Source organism: Pongo abelii, chromosome 11 (assembly GCF_028885655.2).
Source record: "Pongo abelii isolate AG06213 chromosome 11, NHGRI_mPonAbe1-v2.0_pri, whole genome shotgun sequence".
Lineage (NCBI taxonomy): Eukaryota > Metazoa > Chordata > Mammalia > Primates > Hominidae > Pongo > Pongo abelii.
Window position 1 is genome coordinate 103,596,495 of NC_071996.2, and position 12,909 is coordinate 103,609,403.

At 37.0% G+C, this 12,909-nt stretch overlaps 1 protein-coding gene across 2 annotated transcripts in view; it reads left to right on the forward strand.

Moving 5' to 3' along the window:
• The window catches only part of SGO2 (shugoshin 2), a 59,016-nt gene that overhangs the window by 18,282 nt on the left and 27,825 nt on the right, over positions 1-12,909 (forward strand). The window lies entirely within an intron of this gene.

Genomic DNA, 12,909 nt, shown 5'->3' on the forward strand with positions numbered 1-12,909 from the left:
GAGGATCACGAGGTCAGGAGATCGAGACCATCCTGGCTAACATGGTGAAACCCCGTCTCTACTAAAAATACAAAAAATTAGCTGGGCATGGTGGTGGGCACCTGTAGTCCTGGCTACTCGGGAGGCTGAGGCAGGAGAATGGTGTGAACTTGGGAGGTGGAGCTTGCAGTGAGCCGAGATTGCGCCACTGCGCTCCAGCCTGGGCAACAGAGCGAGACTCCGTCTCAAAAAAACAAACAAACAAAACTAACTTTTGTCTTTGCTCTTCTCCTCGTGTGCACAATTCTCATTTTTTATTAATTTGATTATAAGTTATAGAAAGCACCCTATTTTAAATCTGTCATCTTACAAGTCTGTCAGTGGTGCTCAGAGAGGCGAAATGATTGAATGAATTGATAGCATTGACCAAAATCCTGTTGTCTCTTTTAGAAAATGTTCTTTCTATTGTATATAACTTATAGATTTAATGCTTTTACTTAAGTGCACAAGTAAATGCACTTATTTATTGAAATGCTATCTGTACCATAGTAAAAAATTCTCATATTTACTGTATCACTTTCAATTCATTGTAGTTTGTTCCATTGACTTGCCTATTATGTGTGTTATTACCATTTTGTACCAGTACATTTTAATTGTTGTAATTTTAAAATAGTAAATTTTGTTGTTTATTAGATCCTTAGTAGTTTTTCAAAAGTATGTTGTCATTATGCACATATTATTTCATATAGATATGCAAATCAAGTGTCAACTTGTCCTCCAAAAAATTGTATTGTGTGTCTTTAAGTGAACTTTTGTTTGAAGTATATTATACATATTCAAACATGGTGGATTTTCACCAAGTGAACACTGTTGTGTAACGAATACCCAGAACAAGAAACGGAATATTACCAACATCTCAGATACTTCCCTGTGTCCCCTTCTAGTCACTACCCACTACCCAACACCTATCCAAGGATAAATATTGTACCGACTTCTAATTATAGATCGATTAATTTTGCATGGTTTTGAACTTCATATAATGAAATTATACAGTGTGTATGTTTGTCTCTGTCTTCTTTTGCCCAGCATTATGTTTGTGAGATTCATCCATATTGCTGTATGTAGTTGTAAATTATTTGTTCTCATTGCTGTATAGTATTCAATTGTATGATTATTCTACAATGTATCCGTTCTTCTTATGGTCAACATTTTGTTGGTTTTCCGGTTTGTTTGTTTGCTTTTTGAGACAGAGTCTTGCTCTGTCACCCAAGCTGGAGTGCAGTGGCACGATCTTGGCTCACTGCAACCTCCACCTCCCGGGTTCAAGTGATCCTCCTGCCTTAGCCTCCCAAGTAGTTGGGATTATGGGCACCCACCACTCTGCTTGGCTAATTTTTGTATTTTTAGTAGGGACAGGATTTTACCATGTTGGCCAGGCTGGTCTCAAACTCCTGACCTCCAGTAATCCTCTCACCTCGGCCTCTGAAAGTGCTGGGATTACAAGCATGAGCCACCGCACCTGACCTGGTTTTCTAGTTTTGATCTATTACAAATAGGGCTGCCACATATATGCCTTTTGATGAAGGTATGCACACATTCTTTTAGGTATATAGTGTGGAGTAGAATTACTTGGGAGATATATCTATCTATCTATCTATCTTTGGCTTCAGGAGAAACTGCTAAGTAGTTTTCTAAAGGAGTTATACCAATTTACATTATTACTAACAATATATGAGGATTCCTGTTGTTCTATATCCTCAACAATTCTTGTTATTGTCTGTCTTTTTCATTTTAGCCATTTTGAGGGATGTGTAGTGGTATCATTTTGAGGTTTTATTTTTAATTTTCCTGATAATTAAGAAGTTAAGTATATTTTCATATGTTTACTTTCTATTGGGTTATCTGTCATATTTTTTAAGGTGTTCTTTCTATACATTTTTTTGTATGTGAGGCAGAGTCTCACTTTGTCACCCAGCCTGGAGTGCAGTGGTGCAATCTCAGCTCACTACAGCCTTGACCTCTTGGGCTCAAGCGATCCTCTCTCCTCAGTCCCCCAAGTAGCTGGGACTACAGGTGCATGCCACCATGCCTGGCTAATTTTTATACTTTTTGTAGAGACAGGGTTTTGCCATGTTGCCTAGGCTAGTCTTGAACTCCTGAGCTCAAGTGATCTGCCCACCTCAAGTGATCTGCCCACCTTGCAAAGTGCTAGGATTACAGGTGTGAGCCACCATGCCTGGCATATTCTTCGTGTATCTTCTACTCTGTGGCTTGCCCCTTTGCTCTCTTAATGGTGTCTTTAGATGACCAGTAGCTCTTTATGAAATCCAACTTTGTTTGTGGCAGGGAGGTGTGTATCTTCTCCCTCACCCCCCTTTTTGGTTACTAATTTTTGTGTCCTTTTAAGAAAATCTTTATTGGTTCTGGTTCTAAAATGGCAGTGTAAGATAAGCTGGCTTCTCTTGCCCCAACAAAACAAAACAAAACAAAACAAAATATACAGTGCCAAGATCTACCACCGTCAACAGCCCAGAGCTCAAGCTAGATGAGATACTTCCTGGGGCCAAAGAGAGGTGGAAAAACTCTGAGCAGATGGTAGGAGAACTGCACTTCCACATGTGCGATGCCCCTCCCTCCCATTCTGCCAGGCCCAAACTATGTGGAAAATCTCCCCTCAACTCACAGTTTCTATACTGGAAAAAGCAAAATTGAAATGGTCAGCCAGCTTCCCCACCTTCTTCAGTTCCCTGTCAGGAGAACTGTCCTTGCCTTAACTGACGGGTAGCATTGTGAGTGCCTGAAGGGAGAAATATCCCTGAGGACAGGCAGAAACAAACAAGCAAGGCTGGAGTACCATCCCCAGCCCAGAAATTCTGCTCTGTAACTCAGCCAAAGGAAGCGCCAAATGAGAGTGGTTGTAGGAGGTACATTCCCCAGGCCCCCTGGGTGTGAACTCCTAACCAGCCTTCCCACACTGCTGTCCTAAACCCTTTGGGACCTCCCCCATTTTGGGACAGGCAGTGGTCAAACCATTTACTAGCTCCAAGGTGAACCTGGGTTGAAGGCACCACCTAGAGCCAAAAAGGAGGCAGCAAACTAGCAGTAAAGATTTGCTAAAAAAAAAAAAAAAAATACAAAAAATGAGCCAGGCGTGGTGGCAGGTGCCTGTAGTCCCAGCTATTCAGGAAGCTGAGGCAGGAGAATGATGTGAACCCAGAAGGCGGAGCTTGCAGTGAGCCAAGATCCTGCCACTGCACTCCAGCCTGGGCGACAGAGCAAGACTCCGTCTAAAAAAAAAAAAAAAAAAAAAAGGTTTGCTAGGCAGATATATTCAATAAAATCCAAAACAGGCTGGACAAAGAAAACTGGAATAAATAATCCTTCAAGGCAAAGACATAGACTTATACTCACAAGAAACTACAGCAGACAAGGAACCATGACCTTCCCAAAAGGACAAAAAGCAGAAATTTAGTGACTAATGAAGTGGCAGTTTGTGAGTTCTTGGACCAAGAATTCTAAATAGTAGTTTTAAGGAAACTCAGTGATCTCCAATATAACACAGAAAAGCAGCTCAGAAATTTATCAGAGAAATTTAACAAAGAGATTAAAATAATAAAAGTCAAACAGAAATCTTGGAACTGAGAAATACATTTGCTGAACTATAAAACTCTTTAGGGGTTCTTAATAGCAGAATGAACCAAGCAGAGGAAAGAATCAGTGAGCTGGCTATTTGAAAATACACAGTCAGAGGAGAAAAACAAATAGAAGGAAAAGGAATGAAGAGTGCCTACAAGATACAGAAAATTACCCCAAAAGACCAAATCTAAGAATTATTAGTGTTTGAGAGCTGAGCATGAGCAAGGCATAGGAAGCTTATTCAAAGAAATAATAACAGAAAACTTTTCAAGACATGCGAAAGATATACATGTCCAGGTAAAGGAAGGCCTGAGAACACCAAACAGATTCAGTGCAAATAAGACTACTCCAAGGCATATAATAATCAAACTTTCAAAGGTCAAAGACAAAGAGAAGATCCTAAAAGCAATGAGAGATAAGAAGCAAATAACATAAAGGAGCTCCAATTCATGGGGCAACAGACTTCTCCACAGAAACCATGCAGGCCAGGAGGAAGTAGAACAACATTTTCAAAGCACTCAAACAACAACAAAAAACTGACACCTAAGAATATTGTGTCCAACAAATTGTCATGCAAATTTAAAGGAGAGCTAAAGTCTTTCACGGATAAACAAAAGCTGAGGAAATTCACCACCACCAAGACCCATCTTGCGAGAAATGTGGAAGGGAGTTCTTCAGTCTGAAAGTAAAAAACACTACCATGCAAAAGGAAACTTTTTAAGGTATAAGACCCACTGGTAAAATTAAGTACACAGACAAACCCAGAATCCTTTGTTAACTGTATTTATGGTGTGCAATCCACTCAAACTCTAGCATGAAGCCCAAAAGATAAATTTATCAAAACTATACCAACCTGTTAATAGATAATTTAAAAATATGTAAATTGATAAAACTAAAAGACAAAATGTTGGAGAATGGAGTTAAATTATAGAATTCTTTTGTGGGTTTTTATATAAATTGTCTCAGTTCTTCAGTTAAAAGCCATAGAGTAGCTGAATGGATAAATAAATGAGACCTACCTATGTGCTCCCTTCAAGAAACCCACTTCACCTATAAAGACACATATAGACTGAAAGTGGAGAAGGGATGGAAAAAAACATTCCATGCAACTAGAAAACAAGAGCAAGAGTAGCTGTACTCATAGCAGATAAGATAAACTACAAAGACTGTAAAAACTGGCAGTAAAGAAGGGTCATTATATGATTAAGGGGTCAATTCAACCAGAGGATATAACAACTATAAATATCTATGCACTCAACACTGCAGCTCCATATAAAGCCAACATTAATGGATGTAAAGGGAGAGAGAGAGAGACTGCAATACAGTAATAGTAGGGGGTTTAACATCCCACTCTCAGTAATAGACAGATCATCCAGACAGAAAATCAACAAAGAAACAGCATAAACTGCACACTAGATGCAATAGGTCTAACTGACATCTACAGAACATTTCACCCAACTGCTGCAGAATACACATTCTTTTCATCAATACATGGAAGATTTTTCAGAACAGACCATATCCTAGGCACAAACAAGTCTGTACAAGTTCAAAAAAATATAAATCATATCCAGTATCTTCACAATGGAAGAAAACTGGAAATCAATAATGAGAGGAACTTTGGAAAATACACAAACAAATGGAAATTAAACAACATGCTCCTAAGCAACCAATGGGTCAAAGAAGAAAGTAAGAAGGAAATTAAAAATTTTCTTAAATTAAAAGGGAAATACAACATAGCAAAGTATATGGGGTATGGCAAAAGCAATACTGAAAGGGAAGTTTATAGCAATAAATGCCTGTATCAAAAAAGGAGAAAAACTTCAAATAAACAACCTAAAAATACATGTCAAGGAATTAGAAAAGCAAGAACAAAGCAAATCCCAAGTTAGCAGAAGAAATAATAAAGATCAGAGCAGAAATAAATACAATTGAGACTAAAAAAGTATAGAAGATAAAATGAAAAGTTGGTTTTTTGAAAAGATAAACAACATTGACAAACCTTTAGCTAGACTAAGAGAGAGGACTATAATAAATAAAATCAAACAAGAGATGAAACGTAACACCTCAGACCTCAGAAATATAAATAATTATTAGAGACAATTATGAATAATTATACACCAACAAATCACAAAATGTGGAAGAAATGAATACATTTTTGGACACATATAACCTACCAAGATTAAACCATAAAGAAATAGAAAACCTCAACAAACCAATAACAAGTAATGAGATTGAAGCTATAATAAAAACTCTCCCATTGAAGAAAAGCCCAGGCTGGGCACAGTGGGTCATACCTATAATCCCATCCCTTTGGGAGGCCAAGGCAGGAGGATTGCTTGAGGCCAGGAGTTTGAGACCAGCCTGGGCAATATAACAAGATCCAGTCCCTACAAAATAAAAAATTAGCTGGGTGTGGTGGCTAATCCTGTGAGAATTAATCCTGTCAGGCTAATCCTGTGGTCCCAGCTACTCAGGAGGCTAAGGTGGGAGGACTGTTTGAGCCTGGGAAGTTGAGGCTACAGTGAGCAGTGTTCACACCACTGCACTCCAGCTTTGGTGACAGAGCAACACCCTGTCTCAAAAAAAGAAAAGCCCAGGACTTGATGGATTCTACCAAAAATTTAAAGAACAATGATTATGAATCCCACTAAAACTCTTTGAAAAGGAGGGAATACTTCCAAACTCACTCTACAAGGCCAGCATTACCCTAATACCAAAACCAGACAAGGACACAACGAAAAAAGAAAACTACAGACCAATATCACTGATGAACATAGATGCAAAAATCCTCAACAAAGTACTAGCAAGTCAAATTCAACAGCACATTAAAAAGAACATTCACCATGATCAAGTGGGATTCATGCTAGGGTTGTAAGGATGGCTCAGCATACACAAATCAATCAATGTGATTCACCACATTAACAGAAACAAGAACAAAAACTGTATGATTATTTCAATAGATGCCAAACAGCTTTTGGTAAAATTCAACATCCCTTTTTGATAAAAACACTCATCAAAATGGGTATAAAAAGAATATACCTCAAAGTAGTAAAGGCCATCTATGACAAATCCACATCTAGCATTGTACTTTGAAGACTGGAACAAGACAAGAATGCCCACTTTCACTGCTATTCAACATAATACTTGAAGTACTGGCCAGAGCAACTAAGCAAGAAAACAAAATAGAGGGCATCGACACTGGAAAGGAAGAAGTCAAATTAGCCTTGTTTGCAGATGGCCTGATCTTATAAAGACTCCACCGAAAAGCTGTTAGGATACATAAGGGAATTCAGTAAAGTTGCAGGATGCAAAATCGACATAATTAGTAGCATTTATATACACCAACAGTGGACAATCTGAAAAAGAAGTCAAGAAAGCAATCCTATTTGTCATAGCTACAAAAAATATGAAATACCTAGGAATCAATCTAACCAAAAGAAGTGAAAGTTCTATAGAAGGAAAATGACAAAACCCTGATGAAAGAAATAGGACACCAAAAAAGGGAAGATATTCCATGCTCATGGATTGGAAGAATTAATACTGTTAAAATGAAAATACTACCCAAAGCAATTTACAGATTCAATGCAATTCATATCAAAATACCAATGACATTCTTCACAGAAATAAGGGGGAAAAATCCTAAAATTTATATGAACCCGCAAAAGACCCTGAGTAACCAAAGCAATCTTGAGCAAAATGAACAAAGCTGGAGGCATCACACTACATGACTTCAAAATTTATGACAAAGCTGTAGTAACCAAAACAGCATGGTACTGGCATAAAAATGGACATAGATACCAATGGAACAGAGAAACTAGATATAATGCACCATTTACAACCAACTCATCTTCTACAAAGGTCCCAAGAACTTACAAAGGGATAGTGTCTTTAATAAATGGTGCTGGGAAAACTGGATAACTATATGCAGAAGAATGAAACTAGACTCCTATCTCTCACCATACACAAAAATCAAATCAAAATGGATAAAAGATTTGAATCTAAGACCAAAAACTATGAAACCATTAGAAGAAAACATTGGGGAAACACTTCAGGAGTGATCTGGGCAAAAATGTCTTGTGTAAGACCTCAAAAGCACAGGCAACCAAAGCAAAAACAGACAATTAAGATTATTACATCAAGCTAAAAAGCTTCTGCACAGCAACGGAAACAATCAACAAAGTGAAGAGACAACACACATAATGTGAGAAAATATTTGCAAACTGTCTCTCTGAGAAAGGATTAATAACCAGCATATATTAGGAGCTTAAACAACTAAGTAGCAAAAAAAAAAAAAAGAAAAGAAAAAAGGGAAATCATCGTATACTGGTAGAAATGTAAATTAATATAGCCACTATGCAGAACAGCATGGAGGTTCTTCAAAAAACTAAAAATATAACTTCCATATGATCTAGCAATTCCATTGCTGAGTTTATATCCAAAGAAAAAAGGAAATCAGTGTATCAAAGAGCTGTCTGCACTCCCATGTTTATTGCAGCACTATTCACAATAGCCAACATGTGGAATCAACCTAAGCAGCCATCAACAGATGTGTGGATAAAGTATGGAAGATATATACACAATAGCATATTATTCAGTCATAAAAATAAAATCCTGTCATTTGCAGCAACATGGATAGAACTGAGGCCATTATGTTAAGTGAAATAAGCCAAGCACAGAAAGACAAATATTCTCACTCATATGTGGGAGCTTAAAAAGTGGATCTCATGAAGATACATTGGTGGTTAACAGAGGCTGGGAAGGAGGAGAGAGGAATGAAAGAGAATTTTCATTACCACTGAACTGTAGACTTAAAAATGGTAAAGATGTAAGTCATATATGTATCTTTTACCTCAATACATTTTTTAAAAGGAATATTTCTATTGATTGCAAGGTCACAAGGTGTTCTGTTCTAAAAATTTTATTATTTTTCCATTCACGTTTATATATTCAGTCTACTTAGAATTTTGGGTATGATGGGAGGGAAGGGTCATAATTTTTTTTTTCATGTAGATATCTTATTGACCTTGTATCATTTATTGAAGCAATCATCCTTTTTCCACCCCATTGCAGTGTCATCTGTATTGTAAATCAAGGAGACTGGATATGAATGGGTCTGTTTCTAAACTCACTATTCTATTATGTGAGTCCTTTTGTCAATACCACACTGTCTTAATTATTAGCTTTATAGTAAGTCTTGCTATTTGATAGTGTGAATCTCCATTTTATTTATTTTTATTCTTCAACATTAGCTTGGCTCTTTGCATTTACACTTGAATTTTAGAATCAGCTTGTCAGTTTACACACACACATACATAACCTAGAATTTTTGGCCAGGATTATGTGGAATATAGTTTAGTGCGGGGACAACGGACATTTTATAAAATTGACTCTTCCATCTATAAACATGATATATCACTCTATTTAGCTATAATATATATTCTCTCCATGTTTTGTAGTTTTTTTGTATTGAGTTATTACATATCTCATATTTCTATTCATTTCATATAGATACTTTTTCAAATATATTTTTTGAGATAGGGTCTTGCTATGTTGTCCAGGCTAGATTCAAACTCTTACCTCAGCCTCCTGAATAACTGAGATTACAGTTGTGTGTCACAGTGCTCAGCTTTATTTTATATTCTTAAATGATATTCTGAATGTTACTGGGTTTTGTTTGTTTGTTTTTTAAGTGAAAGCAAGTTTACTAGTAAAGTTAAGGAATAAAGAATGGCTACTCCATAAGCAGAGCAGTGGCATGGGCTGTTCAACCAAGGTTACTTGTAGTTATTCCTTGATCATATGCTAAACAAGGGGTGAATTATTCATGAGTTTTCTAGGAAAGAGGTGGGCAATTCCTGGAACTGAGGTTTTCTCCCCTTTTAGACCATATAAGGTAACTTCCTGACATTACCATGGCATTTGTAAATTGTCATGGTGCTGGTGGGAGTGTCTTTTAGCATGCTAATAAATTATAATTAGCATATAATGAGCAGTGAGGATGACCGGAGGTCACTTTTGTCACCATCTTGGTTTTGGTGGGTTTTGGCCGGCTTCTTTACCGCAGGCTGTTTTATCAGCAGGGTCTTTGTGACCTGTACCTTTTGCTGACCTCCTATCTCATCCATTGACTAAGAATGCCTTAACCTCCTGGGAGTACAGCCCAGAAGGTCTCAGCCTTATTTCACCCATCCGCTGTTCAAGACGGAGTTGCTCTGGCTCAAATACCTCTGACATATCCACCCCCCCGCCCCCTTTTACAAGGGAACCCTTAATCCTAAGGGTTGTAGAGGGACGAAAATTCATCTTCTGTAACTTCTTCAGGCTGAATAGGGGTGATGATATTCCTGCCTAACTGTTAGGGTCTCTTGTATTCGGGTAGAGAGGAGCTCAGTCAGAAGGCAACAGTATGGTGAGGACCATTCATAACTCTTGAGTTCTGACAAAAGGTGATACCTGGAAGATTAATAAGTGCACCATTTCAGAAAACATTAAGGAAGCCCATCCTGCATTCCTACACAAGGAGTACAATAGCAATATATTCTACAACAGTAAAGCAAAATAAGTAAAATTATCCCAAGTAAACTAAATAAGAAGGCTTTCCATGAACTGGGCAATTGTTGGAACCAAGCTAATAGGGAGTCACTAACTGATTCCAATACGTGCCCAGAATTAGAATACTGATCGAGATTTCTACATTACCTGTCCGTCTTGTTTCTTTTGAGCAACAGCCAGAGACCACTGATGGGTTCACAGGAATAACCAGAGTCAGTCTAAATTGCAGAAAAAAACTCAAAAACAACTGATGAGACTAGAATCCAATAACAGGTGTATCATAGTGCTTGAAACATAATTTTCTTCTCTCTCCAGTATCACATTTTTACTAAAGACAAATCATAATAGAACTGATTTGTTTGCAAAAATAAGCTTTAGTCTTACATTTAGCCTGATTATTTATAGAAAGTGCAGCAAGAATAATTTTTTTAAACATAAGCTCTTTTTAAATTGGCTTTGATGGAACACTGTTCCATAAGGAATCTCAGATGAGACTTTTTTAAAGCCGAGCCCAGCCATGGGTTTGTACCCTCCGATACCTATAACTTGAGTAAATTCCTCTCTTCTTGAGGTCCCAAGATAACTTGGGGCTCCTGGGCCTGTCAGAAAATGACATTATTTACTTACCACAGGTCAAGAAACCTGTACAGGGATTGTGTAGACAAGGTATGAGGCCAGTTTTCCCAATGGGCCTTTATTGGCTCTCTAAGTCAAATTTGATTCCTTAAAGGAAAGCACACCATTCCAGTCAATGCCTTGGTAAAATAACCAGTTTTTCCAATTGTGTCCTGTTGCAAAAGAAAACAGATTCTTATTGTACTTATACAAACAACTATATTGCCATCAATTAAGAATATTTACAACTAGTTTTCAAATTCTAGAGAAATCAGGTAGAGAGAAACAAACATGCTCCAAATTTTGTTCACAGGAGTATTCTTTACTCAATTTTTAAAAGCTGTAAATAGCTCAAAAGAAAAATTTTGTTGACACTGAAAAACAAAACAAAAGATCATCAACGTTTCAAGCAAAAAGCCAAAAAAGATTACTTCAGACTTACATTAGTTCAGTCCATGCAGTTAAATACTGTCCTATTTGATATTCATGAACATTTCCACTCTCCATGAGTACTGGAAGTTTTTTCCTCTATTCTAATGTCACAATCTCCAAAGTTACTAGAAACTTGCATTCAAGAGCACCTGTCAAAGTCCTATAGCTGATTATAAATTACCTTTTGAAGAGGATTAAAACAAGACAATTGTCTGTAGGTGACAAAAAGTCTTAGTTAGGACAACCATTATTAAAGCCACAATTGACAAGGAAATTTTGGTTTCTTCTATGACATACAACAATTTTGCATAACAGTTATAATGATTAATAACATACACTAAGCCATATCAGAGTTATAGGAATTTTCCATAATTTGGGAACACATACCAGTAACATTTATATAAGCACAAAGAAAGACAAACACTGTTTCATATTCGACAGTGCTTCCTGTAAGATTTTTATGCCAAATAAGCCAAATTTCACCACTGCATTAGTGTATTATTTATGTCAAACTCAATTCTTAATAAAACCTTATACAAAAATGTATTCAGTCTTAATCAGTTTGACCTTAAGGTAAGATTCGCAAACCTTTTACAACCCTTTACAAATTTTTTTTTTTTTTTTAAAGAGCAGATCAGTGCTCTAAGAAAAACCTGTTATTCTTTTATTCCAATGTTCAATTTATGGAAAGACTGAATAATACCCCTTTAATATGTTCTCACACAGAACGTTTTTACAAGATTAATTTTTCACAAACCTCCACAACTTGCTCAAATCTTCAGCTTTATCCTATCTAATTAAAACAATTTTTTAACCCTCTCAACGAGGCAAAAAAATATTCACATTCCCATGACTTTTTATAATCTTTTCCCAAAGATTAGTTAAGTCACATGAACTAAAAGGCATTACACTTTTTACTTTTCTGACAAAATGTTTTATTTAAGCACTTATTATTTTTAAGCCAGTTAAAGCCCTTTTTTATCACACACACCACACACATAAATACACAAACAAAAGAAGATCCAGTAGTTGTAAGATTTTTCATTTGCTAATTTTTAAGTTTCTATTTCAAGCATGCAGTTTCTAGGGCCTAATAAGCAGGCATAGCTGGAAGGCAAAATAAATCCCCCCAAATTAAGGGTCCCATTTTTATACCAGATCCTGGATCCCAAAAAATGAGAAATGCTATGGAACAAGACAGTACAATGATTTTACTGGGCATTTTTTACAAAACAACCCAAAGCCGATTAGTCCATCCCCCAGGGGAGTCTTATTTCTCAGTGGTAGTGGGAGGTGAGGACATTTCCATACCTTCCAGGTGGCCAAGAGCATGCTTTTCTGATCCAAACATGCAAACAGCCGAGTATCCCCGCCATAACTGCCATTAGCTATCCCCAGAAGCATATTTCCTACCAAATTATTACACCCCAATGTTCTCTCATAATGCAAAGAATTTCTGATACCCCCGAAAGTCAAAAACATCAGATAACGCAATGCGAAACAGAATAGAGCCTTAGATTTTGAGAGAGATCTATCAACTTTCAATTCCTGGGGTTTCATGAGGTAAACAGGTTTTTCCCAAAACAGGGTCTGTGGTGCCTCCTCTGTTTTCCCCAAGGAGTCTCAGGCTATTAGAGCTTGAATATCCGCTTTTTTTGTTTGTTTGTTTTGAGATGGAGTCTCACTCTTGTCGTC